Source organism: Pan paniscus, chromosome 7, assembly GCF_029289425.2.
Source record: "Pan paniscus chromosome 7, NHGRI_mPanPan1-v2.0_pri, whole genome shotgun sequence".
NCBI lineage: Eukaryota > Metazoa > Chordata > Mammalia > Primates > Hominidae > Pan > Pan paniscus.
In genome coordinates this window covers 141,690,290-141,711,264 of record NC_073256.2, presented here as the reverse complement: position 1 = coordinate 141,711,264, position 20,975 = coordinate 141,690,290, and the positions used below count along the sequence as shown (strand labels likewise).

The following is a 20,975-nucleotide window of genomic DNA, read 5'->3' as shown; positions in this document are numbered from 1 at the left end:
CCTCAGTCTTAAGAAGGCCTAATGACCTCTTCTTTTGTACTCTTGGGAATCTTAAGCTGCCATGTAAGAAGGTTGGTTGCCACTGAAGAGATCACATGGCAAATCCACATGAGGAGAAGCCCTGAGATTACATGGAATGAGAGAGAGAGAGAGAGAGAGAGAGAGGAGAGAGGAAAGAGAGGAGGGTAGGGGAGGAGGGAGAGATCAAATTGGCTGAAAACAATAGCTGACCCCAGGCCCAGCTTTCCTGTAGCTAAATGCAGCCACAAGAGTGACCACTGTAAAGACCAGCAGAAGAACTGCTCAGTTGAGCCCCAAACCAGATTCCAGAACTGTGAGAAAATGGAATGATTGTCATTTTAAGCCACTAAATTTGGGGGCGGTTTGTTATGCAGCAATAGCTAACCAAATAGAAGTTAGCACTCGGATGTGGTTTCTTCTGTAACAAGAACACAAAGCTAGTGGCCATGGCTTTTGGCCTGGGTGGTGAGTAGAAGCTGGAGGAGGCTCCAGGAGACTTAGTGAAGGCTGGAAGGGCAGTGAGCAGTTGGTATTAGAGTCTGGAGAAAAAACAATCTGTGTCATGTAGTGGTTGAAAGTTTGGCAACATGTTGACTATAAAAGATAGCAAATGTGTCTAAAGAACTTGGGGATCTGACTAAGAGACTATTTCCAGACAGAACGTTGAAAGTGCTAACTGTCTTCTTTTAGCTGTGCCTGATAAGGCACAAATAGAGAGAGAAGGATAAAAAACAAAAGTGTCAACACAGGAAAACTTTCCAACCCAGGACTTACTGAGTTGGAAAATAAAACTCTCTCCCATTGCAGCTTTTCCAGTCTGCAAAAGGTTCCCAAATGGCCTTGGGGGAAGAAAGATCAAATCTAAGATGCTACCAGTAAAATGGAACATGTGGGTCAAGATCAAGTCACAGGCCGGGCGTGGTGGCTCACACCAAAATGCTGGTAATCCCAGCATTTTGGGAGGCTGAGGTGGGTGGATCACGAGGTCAGGAGTTCAAGACCAACCTGACCAAGATGGTGAAACCCCGTCTCTACTAAAAATACCAAAAAATTAGCCGGGCGTGCTGGTGGGTGCCTGTAGTCACAGTTACTCAGGAGGCTGAGGCAGAGAATTGCTGGAACCTGGGAGGCAGAGGTTGCAGTGAGCCGATAGCACACCACTGCACTCCAGCATAGGTGACAGAGCGAGACTCCATCTCAAAAAAATAAAAATAAAAATAAAAATAAAAATAAATAAAAGATCAAGTCACAAGTGTGGCTATAAGACCCTTTGTTAAGACCCCAGAAAGATTAGCAGTAGAACCTCCTAGAACCTCAGCACTAGATAAAAGTGTTTCCAAGAATCTAAAGGACATCTTCTCATAGTACTCTGACCCAAAGTATAAAGAGGTCTGTCACAAAGAGATTTGTGAGTATAGCTCTTATCTAATGGAATGAAACCTAATAAGACTTATAGGAATCCTACATAGTCTTGAAGAGAACTATATTAGCAGAAACACAGAGTTGTACTAAAAGAAACAGCTCTGCGGCCATAAAAAAGAATGAATTCATGTCCTTTGCAGGGACGTGGATGAAGCTGGAAGCCATCATTCTCAGCAAACTAACACAGGAACAGAAAACCAAACACCGCATGTTCTCACTCATAAATGAGAGTTGAATGATGAGAACACATGGACACAGGGAGGGGAACATGACATACTGGGGCCTATCAGGGGGTGGGGGGCAAGGGGAGGGAGAGCATTAGGACAAATAGCTAATGCATGCGTGGCTTAAAACCTAGATGACAGGTTGATAGGTGCAGCAAACCACCATGGAACATGTATACCTGTGTAACAAATCTGCACGTTCTGCACAAGTATCCCAGAACTTAAAGTAAAATAAATTAAAAAAAAAAAAGGAAAGAAAAGAAACAGCTCAACTTGAAAAGAGGCCTCTGGACTCTTTCTAAAGGCAGGAAACAGGATGAGAAAGCTATTCACCTACAGACACTGGCCATCCTTTATGGAAAAAGAAGAAATAGTCAGAAAGCAGAGTAAGGAACCATGAAGAACCACTCCCTAGGAACATAACTGTCCCTGGAGCAGGGGTAATTGGTGATATATGCCTGTCTGGACTTCAGAATTGCTGTGGACAGGCAAGTCCTGCATTCCTTCCATTCTCCTTCATTTAAATGAGAGTCTGTTGTGATTATTTTATGCTGGTCTCACTGGTATATGGGGCGAAACAATTTGTCTTCAGATCTAGAAGAAGTATACCCAAGGAGTCTTATCTACACCTGGACTTGGTTTAGATGACAAGATCTTGAACCTTGAGCCAGACTGCTGCTGTAATATGGTAAGACTCTTAGGGGTCTTGGGAGAGAGTGGAGAGTATTTTGCACGTGGGAGGGCTGTGAGCCACTGGAAACCAGAGAGCAAACTGTTGCAGTTTTATTGGTGGCCCCAATAAGCTATGCCTCTTAGTATTCATACCCTTGTGTAATCCCCTTCCCATGAATCTGGTCTGGGTTTATGACTTGCTTTAACTCATCAAATGCAGCAGAAGTGACACTGTGCCAGTTCTGAGCCTTAAGAAGTACTGTCAGCTTCTGCTTTGGTACTTCTGGATGCTGTGATCTGCCATATAAAAAGTCTAATTACCTTGCTAGAGGGGCTATATAAAAAGGCCTTAGAAAAACCCTGCCATCTAAGCATCTCAGCAGAGCCCAGCCCCCATCCAATTCACACTGAATTCAGCCAATTAGTGATCATCATCAAGATCAGCAGAAACTTTATCCAACTAAGCCCAGTCTGAATATCAGAGAGTGAGCAAATACAAAGGTTGTTGTTTTAAGCCATTAAATGTTGGGATGGTTTGTTACACGGTAATAGATAAGTGAAATAGACCCAATTAAAATAGTTGATCCATAAGCATATAACAAAACTCGTTATAACAATATCTCAAAAGCATAAGAAGAAAATTCTTTATGGAAAATAAACCTTTGGTTTCACTGAAGTTAATTGACTAAATTAACTCAACCACAATTTGAGCATAAATCACAATTGAAAAGACTGACTCGGCAGAGTAAATGGAAAAGGCTCAGAGAGCCGACTATATTTAGCATCTACTTGGGTTTGGTGTGGGATGCAAGTGAGTTTTAAAATCAGGAAAAGGAAAAAACCATCAAGTCAGAGTAGAGCCTAGAGATTTGTTTATGCTTTCTCATGCCAGAAACTTGAGATCGCTTTCCTTCTTTGAGGAAGAAAAGTATGATTTGTAATTTTGCACAGCTGAGAAGAAATGTTTCCGCTATCCCTCCAAACCTCACTCCCTGCCTTCCAGCCACATAAAGAACCAATGCAGCTCCTCAAATGAGCCTCTCTGCTTTGTTCATGTTATTCTTCCTGCTTGTGTTCTGTTTCCCCATCCATCCATTAACTGCTAAACTTCACCCACTTGACCCACTTGGAAAATGAGGTGAAGCTTCCACTTGGGGAAAATCTTTCTGACAACTGTCCCTCTGTGCCCTCAAGTAGGCTAATCACCCCTGCCTTGGGACACCACTGTACTTTGTTTTCACCTGTATTCTTTGGCTGTACAATTATTAGGATGGTTTGTTTGCTTGTCCTTTACTCCTCCTTGACCATAAATTTCTACTAGAGACAGGAAGAAATCCTACTAAGATAAGTATACGTGGCATTTATTACATGCTTATAATGTGGCCTAACATCAGTGGTTTTCAAAGTTTTGGTTGTATCAAGGGTGCCTATTAAAAATGCGTATTTTTAGCCGGGTGTGGGGACTCACGCCTGTCATCCCAGCACTTTGGGAGGCCAAGGGGGGCGGATCACCTGAGGTCAGGAGTTCGAGATCATCCTGGCCAACCAGGTGAAACCCTATCTCCACCAAAAATACAAAAATTAGCCAGGTGTGGTGGCGGGCACCTGTAATCCCAGCTACTTGGGAGACTGAGGCAGGAGAATGGCTTGAACCTGGGAGGTGGAGGTTGCAGTGAGCTGAGATTGCGCCACTGCATTCCAGCCTGGGCAACAGAGCGAGGCTCCGTCTCAAAAAAAAAAAAAAAAAGCATATTTTCAACAACCAGCCCCAGATAGCCTCATTCATTTGGGGCTGGGAGATCTGCATTTTTAACAGGCACCTAGATACAATAATTGGTCAGGCAACTCTATCTTACAAAATATGGGCCTCAGGACCTCCTGTCTTCTCTTGCCTCTCTCTGGCTGCCTAACCTGGACTATTTCCCTACAGTAAAGGAAAAACCAGGGAAGATAACTGGGTGAAACTCAAATCAGGTAAACACACTTTTAAAGTTCTGACCTGGAAGTTGAAGGTGCAGGCTAAAATAATAATTATTCATCAATGGTATTTATTCCCATTTTTCCTGACTTCCTTTCCCACCACTAGTCAAGAACCGGCCATATTTAAAATTATGCTGGTTGATATTTTCTCAAGGCACCCTTTGAATAACCCTTCAAAGCTAGAAAAATTTATGTATTTGGAAATTAAATTGTGATGAGCTTGTCTGTCAGCTGCATGATGTTTCCCCACTCATTCTGTTCTGGGTGATAAATCCATAATCACTGAAGTCAAGAGCTGTTCATTACATATATTCATATAACCTGGTCCGAGGCCCAGACTATCTGAATTGGCAGTAGCAATACCAGCTACTATTTATTTACCTCTTGCTTTGTGCTGTGGCTGGGATCAGTGTTTTACATCATTTTATTCTTTAATCCGTATCAACACCTTTGAGATAGGTTTTAGAGGTAAGAAAGGTGGGGCTCAGAGAAATTTAAAACAACTCGTCCAAAGGGCAAGATGAGGTAGGATGAAAAGATATGTCTGTTTCCCTCAGCACCGGAATTCCGTACTACACCGTGGGCCAGCTCCTTAGAGCCTGCCTGGGCCCGTGGCTAGGTGGTATCAGGGCAGAACTTAAGACCCACAATTCCTGGCCCCCAGCATAATTTTTTTTATGACCTCACACATGGGGCAAAAGGAAAGCCGAAAACATTAATAATTAATTCTGGTAAAAAGAGAGGGTGGTGATATGGTTTGGCTGTGTCCCCTCCCAAATCTCATCTTGAATTGTAGTTTCCATAATCCCCACATGTCCTGGGAGGGACCAGGTGGAGAAAACTGAATCATGGGGCAGTTTCCCCAATTTTGCCATCCTGTTCTCGTGATAGTGAGCGAGTTCTCACAAGAGCTGATGGTTTTTATAAGGGGCATTCCCTGCCCAGTGCCCCCGCCCCACCACCTTCGCTCTGCGTTATTTTCCTGCCATCATGTGAAGAAGGACATATTTACTTCCCCTTCTGCCATGACTGTAAGTTTCCTGAGGCTTGCCCAGACATGCGGAACTGTGAATCAATTAAACATCTTTCCTTTATAAATTGCCTAGTCTCGAGCAGTTCTTTATTGCATTGTGAGAATGGACTAATACAGGTGGGTTGGGATTTTCCTTTACTTGTTCGGATCATTGGGAAATTTTTGATTACCAAAAGGCTAAATTATGATGTCATATGTGGCCTTGGAACAGATTATCTGGGCCTTGCCCTGTTTCCACTAACTGCTGTTTCTCTAACTTTGTGGAAAATGCTAAGACAGTTACCAATTCTTCTTGGTCCATTTTGAAGATTTGCTAAACCTCTAAAAGCCTTGTGAGACCCCTTCAGCCACTGCGGAGCTTTTTAATGGAGAACAGGAAAGGATCGTAACTAGGCCACAGGGGGGTATTTTAGTCCGAGAGCAGGCTGGTTTTATGAAAGTCCAGGCTCCCAGCAGCTTTTGTGAATATTAACGTATAAACCAGGGCAGAAAGTGGCGTCAGCAGTGCCCTGAGCAGGGAAGACTGTGGCTTTATGTAGCAGAGGCATGTCCAGGTCAGCAGCAGGGACCTGAATTCCAGGACTCTCAGCTCTGCCTGGAACTTGTGAGATCTTGGGTCAAGCTCTCAATCCGTGTGGGCCTGGTTTTTTGTTTTAAATTCTTCTAATACTACCTCTCCTGTTGGTGAACGAGGGAAATGGACATGAATGTCTGTGAAAGAACTTATCATAGGTAAGCTGTTCTGAGTGGCGCTCCATCTGCCATCTTTACTGGCTGTTTGTGGTTTTCCAACAAAACATCATAGCTTATGTGGTTAAGCAGTGTCGTGTTCACAGCAGGAATGCAACCAGCATTTGGTGGAATTGTACTGCTGAATATTTATAACTGAAAACCTCAAAGAAAAGTCCACCTCACAGATGTCACCCTTATTGCTTGCATTCCAACTATTTAAGAGCTAACCCGTTGTGTTAGTTTGAGATGACTGTTGCTTAAAGTGTGGGGTGCATTTCACTGTGATAAGCAGGATGCTTTGAAATGTCATGTAGACAAACATTTTTATTAATAATTAGGTATTTTTCACTGTGCATTTAAACAAGGTTCATTTGGAAAAGTAAATAAAAATGGACTCAACTAAAGTGTATGAAGCAAGTGTTAATACAGGTGTTAGAAGGATATGACAAAATCATGCAGGTGATACATGAATGAGTATAGATTAGGATATACTCCTAGAATATAAGTCCATAACTTGTTAAGCAAAACTCATGGGGCCAGATGAGTTTCATAATTCAGAATATCTCATGCAGTATTTGACACCCCCAGAGGTAACGGAGACAACATTCTCAAGTCAAACACGTTATTATTTCTGCAGTAAAACTGATGAATATTCATCGTAAGTGGGATAAAGTCTATAAATGGACTCATCAATTCAGTACAAGTTTTGCAGCCAAATGAATTACAAAAAATATTGTTTCTCAGATGCTTTTGCATTTTGGAATTGTAGATAAGAGAGTTTTTGTTGTCGTTGTTTTGGTTTTTGAGACAAGGTCTGGCTCTATCACCCAGGCTGGAGTACAGTGGTGCCATCTTGGCTCACAGCAACCTCCGCCTCCTGAGCTCAAGTGATCCTCCCACCTCAGCCTCCCAAGCAGCTGGGACTACAGGTGTGCCCCACCACACCCGGCTCATTTTTGTATTTTTGTAGAACAGTTGTTCACCATGTTGCCCAGGCTGATCTCAAACTTGAGATTTCAAGTGATCCACCCACCTTGACTTCCCAAGGTGCTAGGATTACAGGTGTGAGCCACTGCACCTGGCCAGATAACAGATTTTTAACCTGTAGTAAAATAGGCCAAGAGGAAAAAGAAGCAAATTCAAGAACCTTAGGCCTGAGCCATACTGTATAGTATGGCTATACCCCCAAACATTCTCCCTCTCATCATCTGATTTGTGAGGTAGGTCCCCCATATTACAGATGAGGAATTTGAGGCTTACAGAGGGTAGGTGACTTAGCCAAGATCACACAGCTGGTAACCAACAGGGCCAGAATTAGGATCCAAGATTAGAATCCAAGTCCTGTGCCTCCAGATATTTGATCTTTTTATACTGTAATTCATACATCATATAAGGCCTGAAGAAGCAGAGGCTGAATTCTTGAACATGTTCCCTGAGTGCAGAAATGCTTTCCTCCAGGAAGGTGTCTTACCTGGCTCTGTCATTTCCACCGAGGGGGGCTCTAGAGGGGAAGGATGGGAGTGGAAGACATAACCTTGGCCTTTTAATGTTGAGCTACGGATGTATCCAAGGTGCTTGGATCAATCTCTTCAGACAGTGCATGAAACCCAACTGAAATGCTTGTGACAGTCCAGTGGTATTTCAGGGAACCATTGCCTGTTTCTTCCAGAAATTCTAATAAGAATGGACATTTATTGAGCACCTGCTATATGCCAGACATTCCTTCCTCTAACAGTTTAGGGGTGTTCTTACCATTTCCCTCCCCCAGATAGAGAAATGGGAGTTCAGAGACACAGCCAAGATTACATTGCTGGTAAGTGACAAGTAAGAGTTAGGCCAGGTTTGATTCTGTTCAAGGACCACACTCTTACCTACTACCCTCAAAGAGCAGTGGCAGAGCCCTTGATTTCTGATCCACCCATGGGAGGGACGCCTTTTCCCCTGTCACCAGGGTACAGCCAGTTTCTGCATTTTGCATGCTTGTGTTCCAGAAATTCAAGTGCAAGTTGATCCAACCTCCTAAGTTTGATGGCACGGACCTTAGCATTAAGGAAGTATGCAGGAGCTGGCTGTATTCAGGAAGCCACCATAGATGCATATGGCTGGAATATTAAATGAGGGCGGGGTTTGTGGAAGAACTGGGGGCAATTGTTAAATCAGAAAGAGCCTTGTTGTTCTTGCTTAGGAGACATCAATTTTGTTCTCTAGGCAATGGAGAATCACCAAATAATTTTGCATGGGGCAATGACATGGTTATATTTCCATGTGATGTCTTATTTGGCTTGGAAATCAGGTGCTGCTTCCCAGAGGAGGTATCAGTTAACCTAGGACTGAAAGGATGGATTGGATGTCACCCAGGGACGAAGCGACTGTGACAAGATACAAGCACAGGTATGTTCGAGATTCACAATCACATGAATCGAAACAAACTACTTTCCTATATTGAGCAGCTACTGTGTGCACTGGCACATGTATATAGATTATTTCCTTTAATCATGGCAGAGCCCTGCAGGGAAAGTCATAGCTCCTAAGTCACAGGAGTGGGATTCAGCCCCATTCCTGTTAGACCTCAAAGCTCATTTTCTTTCCATCCCACACGTTGCCTCTCCCTACAGATTTCAGTCTGGGCTCAGAGCACAGAGGAAAAACAGTGGAGGCTTGAACAGCCTCACACTCAGAACAGTGGAATCAGATTTTTTTTTTTTTTTTTTGACACAGAATCTCACTCTGTTGCCCAGGCTGGAGTGCAATGGTGTGATATCGGCTCACTGCAACCTCCGCCTTCTGGGTTCAAGCGATTCTCCTGCTTCAGCCTCCCAAGTAGCTGGGATTACAGGTGCGCACTACCACGCCCAGCTAATTTTCATATTTTTAGTAGAGATGGGGTTTCGTCATGTTGGCCAGGCTGATCTAGAACTCCTGGCCTCAAGTGATCTGCCCACCACAGCCTCCCAAAGTACTGGGGTGACAGGCGTGCGCCCCCGTGCCTGGCCAGGAATCAGATTTTTAAAGAGCCTTGACAGCTTAGTGGCTGCTGAAACTTGGTCTCTCCAGATACTTTCAGACAGTGTCCACACCCCTAAGGGGTCTATGCCAATTGAAGTGAGATGATTGCCTGGAGAAGAGGGGCTTGGTTGCTGCTCCTGTGTCTTTGCGTTTCTCTCTTCATTTTTCTGAGTCCATGTCCTCTTGGTGAAATGAGAAGTCAGGAGAAACAGTTCTGGGAGCAGGCCACACTGAGACAGGGCTGTTCAGAAGAAAAGGAGGACCCAGAGAAATTTCACACTCTTGGCCAGGATTTGGTGAATGGGGCTGAAGCCTGGGCTAGGCCTGTGTAAGACAGCCTCCACCACCCCAAGCCTCTTGACAGATGCACCGTCCTGGAGTCCAGGTGCTGACTGTCCCTGACTAATAGGCCCAGTTGAGGGGCAGTATGGAGGGGGACCGTTAAAGCATCAGTGGAAATCCATTGATAGCATCAGATCCTCAACACGCCAGGATTTACCTGGGGGCTTGGCTGGGAACTAAATATCCCAAGGGATAGATGTATTATTATTAGGCAGGTGTGAAAGTCATTGCGGTCTTTGCCGTTACTTTTAATGGCATCATATCAATTAAAGTGAGACCGGGTGGGGAGGGAGATGAGCACTCAAAGAACCAGGAGTAGCCTGAGTGTGGTTTCCCTTGGCCCAGGCTCAGACCAGGTGTGACCAGGATCAAAACAACCATGGGGACTTTAAAAAACAAACAAACAAACAAACAAACAACAACAACAACAACAAACAGAGGTTGGGTGCGGTGGCTCATGCCTGTAATCCCAACACTTTGGGAGGCCGAGGCGGGTGGATCACTTGAGGTCAGGAGTTTGAGACCAGCCTGGCCAACATGGTGAAACTCCATCTCTACCAAAAATACAAAAATAGCCAGGCATGGTGGTGGGTGCCTGTAATCCCAGCTACTTGGGAGGCTGAGGCAGAAGAATTGCTTGAACCTGGGAGGCAGAGGTTGCAGTGAGCCGAGATTGCACCACTGCACTCCAGCCTGAGTGATAAAGTGAGACTCCATCTCAAAAACAAACAAACAAACAAACAAAAAAACCCCCAAATATTGTCAAATCCAAAGAATGTAACTTACTTAAAAATGAACAATATGGCTGGGCATGGTGGCTCATGCCTGTAGTCTGAGGTGGGAAGATTGCTTGAGTCCAGGAGTTGGAGACAATCCTGGGGAATATAGTGAGACCCCATCTCTACAAAAAAATTCAAAAATTAGCCAGGTCTTGTAGCACGTGCCTGTAGTCCAAGCTACTCTGGAGGCTGAGGTGGGAGGATCGCTTGAGCCTGGGGGGGTCAAGTCTGCCGTCAGCTGTGATTGTGCCACTGCACTACAGCCTGGGCAGCAGAGCGATACCGTCTCTTAAAAAACACAGAAGAAAATAAACAGTGTTTTGCATATGTGTTATACTAATTTCCATGAAATGACCAGGGCCCCTCAATTCTCAGTGTACTTTTGATCCTCTTTGCTCTACATGAATATTTCTTTATGTCTTTTAGTACACGTCTTTCTACCATTGAGTCCCTACCATTGAGGGATACAGTTCCTCCTGGTCTGACTCCAGGGCTCTCTCTTGCTGTCTTTCCAAAGGCTCTAGACCCTCGCCCCTTAGATGCTACCTTTCCCCACTGTGGCCTTACCCATCAAGAGATTTATTTTCTTGCTGCCTCTAAAGACAAGCAGATGGACTCCTCTTGTTTGAAGATTTTTTATTCTCAACTTGTCACAGTGGGGACACAGACAGCTGAGAGACAAAAATAACAAGCACAGGGAGGTTATGAAGTTTTGGAAGCCTTATATAATCCGTGCTGCCACAGACCCTTTCCTGCAGGCACCGACAGCGGAGCCCGAATGGGAAGTGTAAGATGGATCCGTGTCCAAATCCTGCTCGAGCCACTTCCTAGCTGAGTGATCTTGGGTGAATCAACAGCTTACCCCTGCTAGCCTCAGTCTTCCCTCTGGAAAATGGGGATAATAATACCACTGACCTCTCTGTGTTATCTGAAAATCAAATGAGATTACACATACCCAGTGGCCAGCCTAGTGTCAACACGTGAGAGGCGCTCCATAAATAGCTTTGTTTACAGCTTTGTGTTTACAGCTCAGATAGTATTGGAAAGGTCCTTGGACTCCACCTCTCTTTGTTCCTAAAGGTAAGGGTTATTCCTTTTCCATGCCAACCACTTTCAAGCTTGGGGGCTGCAGGTGGAATGGGTGGCACCAGTGCTTCTCCAGCTGCCTCACCTGTTTACAGAGATGGACTCACAGTTCTGAGGCTACAGGAGGGGCTGGCGGCCTCTTCATTGGGTCCTGGATGCATATGGGTAAAATGTTCCCTCGGAATGCCTTGTACATTTTGTTTCTCACTGAAAAGTAAAAGCTGGCCAGGCAGGGTGGCTCACGCTTGTAATCCCAGCACTTTGGGAAGTCGAGGCAGGTGGATCACCTGAGGTCAGGAGTTCAAAACCAGCCTGGCCAACATGGTGAAACCCTGTCTCTACTAAAAATACAAAAAATTAGCCAGGCATGATGGTGCACACCTGTAATCCCAGCTACTCAGGAGGCTGAGGCGGGAGAGTCGCTTGAACCTGGGAGGTGGAGGTTGCAGTGAGCCGAGATTGCACCATTGCACTCCAGCCTGGGCAACAGAGTGAAACTCTGTCTCACAAAAAAAAAGAAAACAAAGAAAAGTAAAAGCCAACAATTCTATTTTCTTTTACATTCTCTCCTCCATCTCAGGGTAGTGAACATAAGGCCTGGTTATTGCTCTCCAGGGCAGGAGGCAAAGATAGCCAACTGCCTTGGAACATGCTTTATATCAAAGTGGATTTTCTGTTGGATTCTCGAGCATCTCTGCAGTTCTGAGTTAGAGGTTTTGTTGGAATGCAATCTGACCAGAGCTTTCACATTAGCTGGGAGAGTAAATCACTGTCCCTGCCATAGTGGGTGGTCACGGATTAGTCCAGCAAGGCGTCAACACTGCTGTCTCTGAGAATCCACATCCAAGGCACACCTGCCACTCCAGGTCTCCCTAACACACAGTTGCCACACTTTGATTCTTAGTTAGGATTTGAGATTGGGTTGGGGTTTGCATGCCTTCAATTACTCAACAAAAGCTCTCCTGGGGACATCTGCACCTGTCCCCTTTTCTCTATGATAATGCTATGGGATATGGAGAGTGTCTTAGTCCATTCGGGCTGCTATAACAAATACCTTAGACTGGGTAATTTACAAACAACAGAACTTGATTGCTCATACTTCTGGCAGCTGGGAAGTCCAAGATCAAGGCACCAGTAGATTCGGAGTCTGGCAAGGGCTCGCTTCTCCCAGATGGCACCTTCTGTGTCCTCACATGGCGGAAGGGATGAGCAGGCTCCCCCAGGCCTCTTTAATAAGGGCACTAATCCCATTCACAAGGGTGGAGCCCTTAGGACCTAATTACCTCCCACAGGCCTCACCTCTTAATAGCACCACCTTGGGGATTAAGTTTCAACATATGAATTCTGAGGGGGGACACAGATGTTTAGATCATAGCACAGAGGTACTAAACATGCTTTATTACTCCGGGAAAAGGAAGCCAACATTATAGACCATCTAATCATGCCAAACGCGAGTGTGGGAATGTTGCAGGCCTTGTCTCACACTCTTTTTCACACCAGCTCTTTAAAAGCAGGAAAAAGGCCAGAGGCAGTGGCTCACGCCTGTAATCTCAGCACTTTGGGAGGCCAAAGTGGGTGGATTACTTGAGGTCAGTAGTTCAAGACTAGCCTGGCCAACATGGTGAAACCCTGTCTTTACTTAAAATACAAAAATTAGCCAGGTCTGGTGGCAGGCACCAGCTACTTGGGAGACTGAGGCAGGAGAATCACTTGAACCTGGAAGGCGGAGGTTGCCGTGAGCTGAGATCATGCCACTGTGCTCCAGCCTGGGCGACAGAGCGAGACTCGGTCTCAAAAACCAAACCAAACCAAAACAAAAAAAAGCAGGAAAGAGACACTGAACCGGGGCGGCAAGCCTAATGTTTCCCTGGAACCCAGATGAAAAGTTTCCCTTTGGGAATCAAATTGGGAAAACCCACACCTGGAGGTTAGGAGCAAACCAGGCAATCATCTGTGGATGAGGCTCTAGAGGGCTTGGGACCACAAGAACTTGTACTCAGGCACGACTGGGAGTAATCCCAAGGGGATAAAGCAGAATCTTTGGAATCTATTCACTTGTACTTTATAGCGTAGTGAAGGAATATATGAATCAAAAGTGAGAGACAGGCTGGGGAACAGAAGAAAAAAAACCTGGAAGTGCCAGGAGCAGGCTGAGCCTTTCAAATTCCATCCTGCAGCATGTCTGCTGCGCCATGTATGCCACTGTCCCTATTCTTGGGTTGGTATATCCTGTTATGTATCCACCTGCAAGCACTCCAACTTGGCATCCCCAGTCATCAAGCAAGCTCTGGTTGTAATTTTGACGTCTAGGTATTTGGTGTACAGGGAAAGACGGTTGGTTGACATTTTTTACCCCATTTTACCCCATTTTTACCCCTCTGGATGTTTAGTGTTGTTATTTATTTATTTATTTTGAGGTAGAGTCTTGCCCTGTAACCCAGGCTGGAGTGCAGCTGGTTGACAGTTCTACTCCTCTCCTCTAACAAACAGGCCTCGTGACCTATATAGATCAGTCCTAGGAAGTGGTGCGTGCCCTGTAGGCACCGAGGAAGGTTCTTTCCTGACACCCTCCTGATCTCGACCTTTGGCAGTATGATCTTGCACTGGCTCATCTATGGAAGGTCTAAGGAACAAGACAATCATTGTTACTAACTCAATAAATCTGTAGGTACTTATTGGTTCCCAACAAAAAGTGGCAATCTGGGGAGAACAATGTAATTAAGTGGAAAAAATGAAAGGGGCAAGGTTATTATAAGTATTATAAGGTGATGCTCGTACATGGACAGAAAGGAGGAACATCAAAATCTCAAGTAGCACCTAATCCCTTCCATTCCCAGAGACGACTGCATAAATCAGGTCGTTTTATCCCTACTGTGCAATTACCAACATCCAGAGTGGACGTGATCTGATCCAAGGAGCTGCAGCATTTATCTAATATTCACCAGAGGCTTTTTCTTTCCTTGTTGACTTTTACTGTTTTTCTCATTGAAGGAAAACACTTCACTTAGAAATGCCAGTGAATCAATAATATTTATAAAGGGCATTTTAGTTGCTCAGCATGAGGCCAGGAGGGTAATGAATCATACAAGACATAGTTTCTGCCAGGGCCGCTTTGTACAGCTGTGCAGATTGTGCACTGCACAGCCCTAGTGTGTGCTCTTCACATTGTTCCATGCACTTGTCCCCTTCCCCCAGGGGTTGCTCAGTGCAATGTGTGGGATATGGGGGACCTGTGCACCTCCAGGAGGCTGATGATGAGGAGTTTGGATGTGAAGTTACAGCTACATTGTGGAGCCCCCCACAGTGCCTCTGATGTGAAACACTTTGCTCAGTGTGGGAACTGGGACTGGAAACTGTGAATTCCTTTTGTGGGAGGCTTGGTGCCTATTCATGAGAGACAAGTTCCTGTGAAGTGACTGGAAATGAAGGTGTGGAAGGCTCCTAGCCATGGGAAGAAGCCGGGATGGGAATAAGCAGAAAGTGCTCCTGCCTTACCTTTAGGCGTCAGGGGTCTCTTCAGGGAAAATAATGGACCAGAAGAAAAGGGTGCTCTCCAGAGCTGTGGCTCTTCCCTCGCTGCCACTGTTGAATGGCCCCTTAAATGTAGCTGGCCGGTAATGGAATCTCTAAAGCCACCATAAAATGAGTCAGCGTGTTTTATCTCAACTCGTGAGTTGATGTCATAGATGAGTCTGGATGTTGGGAAAAATAAATAGACTGTCTTAGTCATCGGGGCTGCCGTGATGGAATATCACAGACTGGGTGGCTTAAACAACAGAACTTAATTTTCTTACAGTTCTGGAGACTGGAAAACCAAAGTCAAAGTGTTGGCAGGTTTGCTATCTACTGAGGCCTCTCTCGGCATCTCCCTGTGTCCTCTCGTGGTCTCTGGGCACATGCATCCCTGGTATCTCTCTGTGTCCAAATTTTCTTTTCTCATAAGGACACCAGTGAAATGGAATTAGGTCCCACTCTAACGGCCTCATTTTAACTGAATCGCCTCTTTCAGGACCTGATCTCCAAATACGATCACATTTTGAGGTACTGGGGTTTAGGGCTTGAGCATATGAATTTTGGGGAGATATAATTCAGCCTATAACATAGACCACCAGAAGTATAGTAGGGGAAAGGAAGCTTGTGCTATAAGGGAGGAGGAATGACACAGGGTCCATATTGAAATTGCAAGGCTGCTGGTCCCAGAGGGCTGTGGTTCTAAGGCAGCACCAGTTCCAGAGGCCACACACGTGGTAATATATGAATACAGTATGCACCATCTTTAGCGGTGTAGAGAGTTAAATTGAGTTGACATGTTTAGCCAGGGATAAATGTTTAAACTGAGTTTGTTGTAATCTTCCTGTTTCTATCTGGTTCTTCTCATATGTGTAAAAACAACAATAGTAATGAATGTTTATTACATTGATTTATTAAGTGCTAGAGCTATGCTAGAAGTTTATACAGCACACATTGCCTTCCTCAATCTGTACCACCCTTTCGGGTGGGTCTTAACTGAAATCCAGGACCCAAAGGCAAACTGAAAGTAGGTGTCGGCTCCAGGAATTGGATCTAGCCTGGCTTACTCTTGGCCTGTGCCTGTAACCACTGGGCTGTGGTATAGGCAGAAAGGCTTGGAAAGCACCACCTGGGGTTGAAATCTCAGCTTAGCTAGTAGCCAGGAAGCCCATCCTTGCCTCTGGCTGTTCACTTCTATGTTAGAGAAGGGACTCTGGTGGATATAGATTCCAAGGAAGCCGTGTAGGGCACTATATAGCTCCCTAAACTCCCTAAGGAAGGATTGTGTTTGAATGAGTTTAAGTGTATCTCTGCCTCTAGACAGCATTGGGTGGTAGTGTTGGTGGGAGGGAGATGGATTGGTGCCTCTTCTCTGATTCTATATTCAATTTCCTTGTCCAGAAAAATTGGATTACTCAAGAGGTTGAGAAAGAGAACATTGGTAATAAAGTTCAAGGAGATGGATTGTACTCAGATGTTCAATCTTTTCGATTCCAGGAAATTGATTACATTCTGCCTCTTTGACAGTGAGGGATGGCTGAGGAACTGAGAATTTCAGCCCCATTCCCAAAGGATGGCTTTTCATGTGTCTAAACAAACTCAAGAGTGATTACTAATTAACCTCGTTCTCTAGAGTCTGCCAAGAGGCCAACTATAGTGGCTTTCTAGAGCCCAAAGTCATAGTCTGGAAATGCTGGTGACCCTTTATGAGAGGAAAGCTCCATCCTTAGGACTGTTGATTTCCACTTCAGAGAAGCTCAGAAACATAACATGAAGGGTAGTTTCTGGCCTCTAGTAGGAGGTGTTATTTACATATTTTTAAAAATGAAGATCAAATAAATGTATCTAGTAACGAGATTGATGACTCTTTGAAGACTCAAGGAATTGTGTCACCTCGATGATTTGTAACTCACGTATTTAACAGCAAAAATCAGTTGAAACGTGCTAAGCACTTTCACCCAGTATATTAGGGAAATAACTGATCTTCTGACCAGGAGATCTAGCTCCAGCTCTACTCTTTCCTGATCTGCTTATCTCAGTTTATAGCAGGCAGTCAACAGACACGTGTGGCCTGAATGGATAATCCAATGGGTTAAGGGCGAGACCTTGAGTAAGTCATTGTATTCATCTGCCTCAGTTTTCTCTGATCGAACTCTGATAAACCTTGACCTCTGGGCCTCTCAGGAATGTGATGAGGATCAAATGGGGACATAGATAATCAGTAGTGGCTGACATGTGTCAGCACTTACAACATGACAATCCCTGTTCTAAGTGTTTATAGAGATCTCTTTTACTCCAAATAATGATTTTCTAGATCTACAGCAAAAGTCCTCCAAAATTTGTTTAACTGTCTCTAATGCTTCTCTTTCTAGTCTCATTTGAACACCTTTCAGTCAGGCTTTTACTAAAGAGTGCTTATTAAAGTGGCCAAGGATGTCCACATGACTAAATCTATTGCCCTGCTCTGCTTCTATTTTTGAACTCTCTCTTCAGCCTTTGCCCCAGTTGGTCACGCCCTGAGAGCTGACTGCTGCCACCATGACCCCATACCTTCCTCACACCCCACCATACTACCATTACCCTCCCTGCCCCCAGTTTTCCAGGATTCTTAGTTGGGGGAACCCTTCCCTGGCTCTGTGGTGGACTTAACGTCCATCCCACCTCACTGGCCCAGGGACTTCACTGTCAGTAGTAGCACGCCCTCCTCCCCTAGCATGTCAAAGTTTTAGGGAAATGGAAAGTCACACACTTACTATTTAGCTCAACCCCCTTGGGTGACAGGTGAGAAACTAGAGCCCCAAAGTCACACAGATACCTAAGGGTAGGGCCAGGAGAAAGCCCCAGCCCCTTGCCTCTTGCTCCAGTGCTCCAAAAAGCAACATCTCCTACGGAAAGCAATATGAAGACTGTAACAATTCACAAATCAAGGCTACAAAACTTTGCTTCCAAATTTGCACTCCAGCTTTCAACTAATTTAGAATTCAAAATAAGGTTTGCAAAATGTCTATCATTTCACATTTTCTATAGTTAACAAAAAATTTAACTTTCATGATGGGTCTTGTCATCACTCGTACTCTATGTCTGTCAGGGACAAAAGGGGACCCCAGAGGATACTGTCCAAGGGTAACAGAAGAGTTAGAATAATCCAGGTCAAAGGCAGGCAGGGTAGACTACTTAATAAGCTTTCTTCACAGATATTTTTAGACCTGCTTTTGAATATATTGTATCATTTATGGAGCAGCTACTATGTTTCTAGCATCAACTGGTTATGTTTACATATTATGATATTCAACACTCTCAAAACCTTAGGAAATAGTAGTAACTACTATTTATCACTCACCGACTATGTGTCATGAATTCAGCATTCATTACTGCCAATCCTCACAAAGCCCCTCTCTTCCTCAGGGCCAGAAACCCAAGTCAGAGTTGACTATTTGCCACTGGTCCTCAGAGTAAACATGATCAATATTCCAACTTTACACATGAGTAAACTGAGGTCTGGAGAGATTTGGCGACTTGTCTCCCAGTTTGGCCTGGAAGGAAAACTTACCGAGGTCATGGCCGTTGGTAGAGTAGGAAGTGAACAGGCTGGGCTCCTCTGGGGTCAATGTACAACTTCCTTGTGTTCTTGGACAAGTTTCTAAGTGTCCAAGTTTCTGCAGCAGATGGCAGGTGAGCAAGACCTAGGATGTCTGGGATACCCCCAAGCACTTCTGAGGAGGGGCCATTGCTGACCTGGGTTGTTGAGTAAGCTTGGGGAGCTGGGATCACATGTGTCTTCCTTCGGGTCCAGCTCTAGTACATTGTCCCTGGAAAGCCACTTTCCAAACAGTGGGAAAAGTATTACTCTAATTACAAGAGCCCTTTGAAAGCCCCTCAAGAAGTTGTCAAAAAGCCCCGAATGGTTTTTGTTTGTTTGTTCGTTTGTTTGTTTTTTGAGATGGAGTTTCGCTTCATCCCCCAGGCTGGAGTGCAGTGGTACGATCTTGGCTCACTGCAACCTCTGTCTCCCGGGTTCAAGTGATTCTCCTGCCTTGGCCTCCTGAGTTGCTGGAGTTACAAAGCATATGCCACCACATCAGGCTAATTTTTATATTTTTAGTAGAGACGGGGTTTCACCACATAGGCCAGGCTGGTCTTGAACTCCTGGCCTCAGGTGATCCACCTGCCTTGGCCTCCCAAAGTGCTGGGATTACAGGTGTGAGCCACTGCGCCTGGCCTCCGAATGGTTTCTTAAAGTAAACAAAATTAGAAAAAGGAAAATGAAGGTGGCCCTGTACCAGAGAAGAAAAATATAATTCACAAGAACAACAAACATAGGGAACCGAGAACAAAGCTGATTTTTATTTTTGTTGTTCTGTTTTACTAAATGATTCTTCTGTGTCAGTGCTGTGCTATAAATATAGGCTAATTTCCATTTCCTCCTGCAAGCATTGGACAGATTTTACCCTCGTCTTGTCATGAGTCAGAAAGGAAGGATATTTACTATGTACTGACTGTGTGAAATAGTCAGCTGGGGTGTTGGAGTCACCTGACTAGGTGTTCCTCCCAGAATCCAGCGTCATTTCCACTTTCCTCTCACCCATTGGCTGAACTGAATTAGAAGGCAGAGGAACATGGGTGACGCAGAGCTCAGAGGCCAGCCTCCTTGGGCATAGAGGAGGTGGAGAGGGTACAGAGGGAATCTGGAGGCTGGGTCTGCAGGGGCAGATGGAGGCTGTCTACCACAGCCCCCATGCTGAGAGCTGGGAGGGGCACGATGATCAGGGCCATCCGACAAGGTGCTTAACCTGGCTTTGAACTTGGCTCATTGCTCCTGCAGATGAAGACTGGGGCTCCTCAGCAAGCCTGGGTCCTACCATAGAATGTCCCCGGGATCTTTCCAAAGCTGAAAAGTTAACCGCTGGGAGAAGGCATCTGATAGAGTGGGTCTCCTGCCTCCTAGTGGACTGACTAGGAGCCAGGAGATGTGGGATCCAGTGCAGATTCTTCCATGTGGAGTGTGTGACTGTGGGGGCAGGCCCCCTTTCTGGGCCTGATTCCTCTTTTGTGTATTTGTAGATTTAACCTAATCCAGAGGCCTCAGCCCTCCTTGTGTGTCTGAATCCCCCAGGAAACTTTAAAAACTATCAGCCTGCCCAAGCCTCACCTCCAGAGCTGCCATTTCTCTTGGCCGAGAGAGCCTGGGCACTGGTATTTTTATAAACACACCCAGGCACGTCTCATATTGGGCTGGGATAGTGAATCTGGACTAGAACACCACATCAGTTCTGGAATTCCACTTCCAGGGGTTAAGTTCTCCTCTTTTTTCTTCCTTTCTTTCTTTTTTTTTTTTTTTTTTTTGAGACAAGGTCTCGCTTTCTCACCCAGGCTGGAATGCAATGGCGTGATCATGGCTCACTGCAGCCTTGACCCCCCAGGCTCAGGTGATGATCCTCCCACCTCAGCCTCCCAAGTAGCTGGGACTACAGGCATGTGCCACAATGCCTGGTTAATTTTTTGTAGAGACAGATTCTCGCCATGTAGCCCAGGTTGGTCTCAAACTTCTGGACTCAACTGATCCGCCCACCTTGGCCTCCCAAAGTTCTGAGATTACAGGTGTGAGCCACTATGACCAGCCCAGCTCTTTACTTCTCCATGGCAATAGCACAGAAGGAAATAAGCACTCTATTGAGGCTCAGCTGGCACATTTGTGATAATCATTTAGTCCTCACAACAGTTTCTAGGTTGTCATAGTTATTACACCCATTTTTATAGTTGAAGTAATTGAAGTCAGAAAGTTTTGCCATATTTTCATCAATATTTACTGAGCTCTACAGCATGTCAGTTACCATTGTAGGTGCTGGGGATACACGATGAACAAAACAGACCAACTCCCTGCTCTCCAGGAGCCCACGTCCTAGCCTGGAGATGGATAATTAGTGACAGTAGGTCCCTGGTTTTCCTGGGATTATTAACACCTGTTAATCATTCTTAGCATGCTCCTTCATTCCCAAAATGTCCTAATTTGGGCAATAAATTATGTTTTTATTCCATAAATAATAAAAATGTGAACATGGCTGGGTACAGTGGCATGTGCCTGTAGTCCCAGCTACTCAGGAAGCTGAGGTGAGAGGAGAGGGTTGGAGGAATGAGTTCTGGAGTCAGGGCTGTAGTGAGCTGTGATCA

At 45.1% G+C, this 20,975-nt stretch overlaps 1 pseudogene; it reads right to left on the bottom strand.

The window, feature by feature from the left end:
• Positions 1–14,911, bottom strand: part of LOC117981504 (transcription factor SOX-2-like) — a 29,931-nt pseudogene extending 15,020 nt beyond the window's left edge.
• Between the last annotated feature and the right edge of the window lie 6,064 nt (positions 14,912–20,975).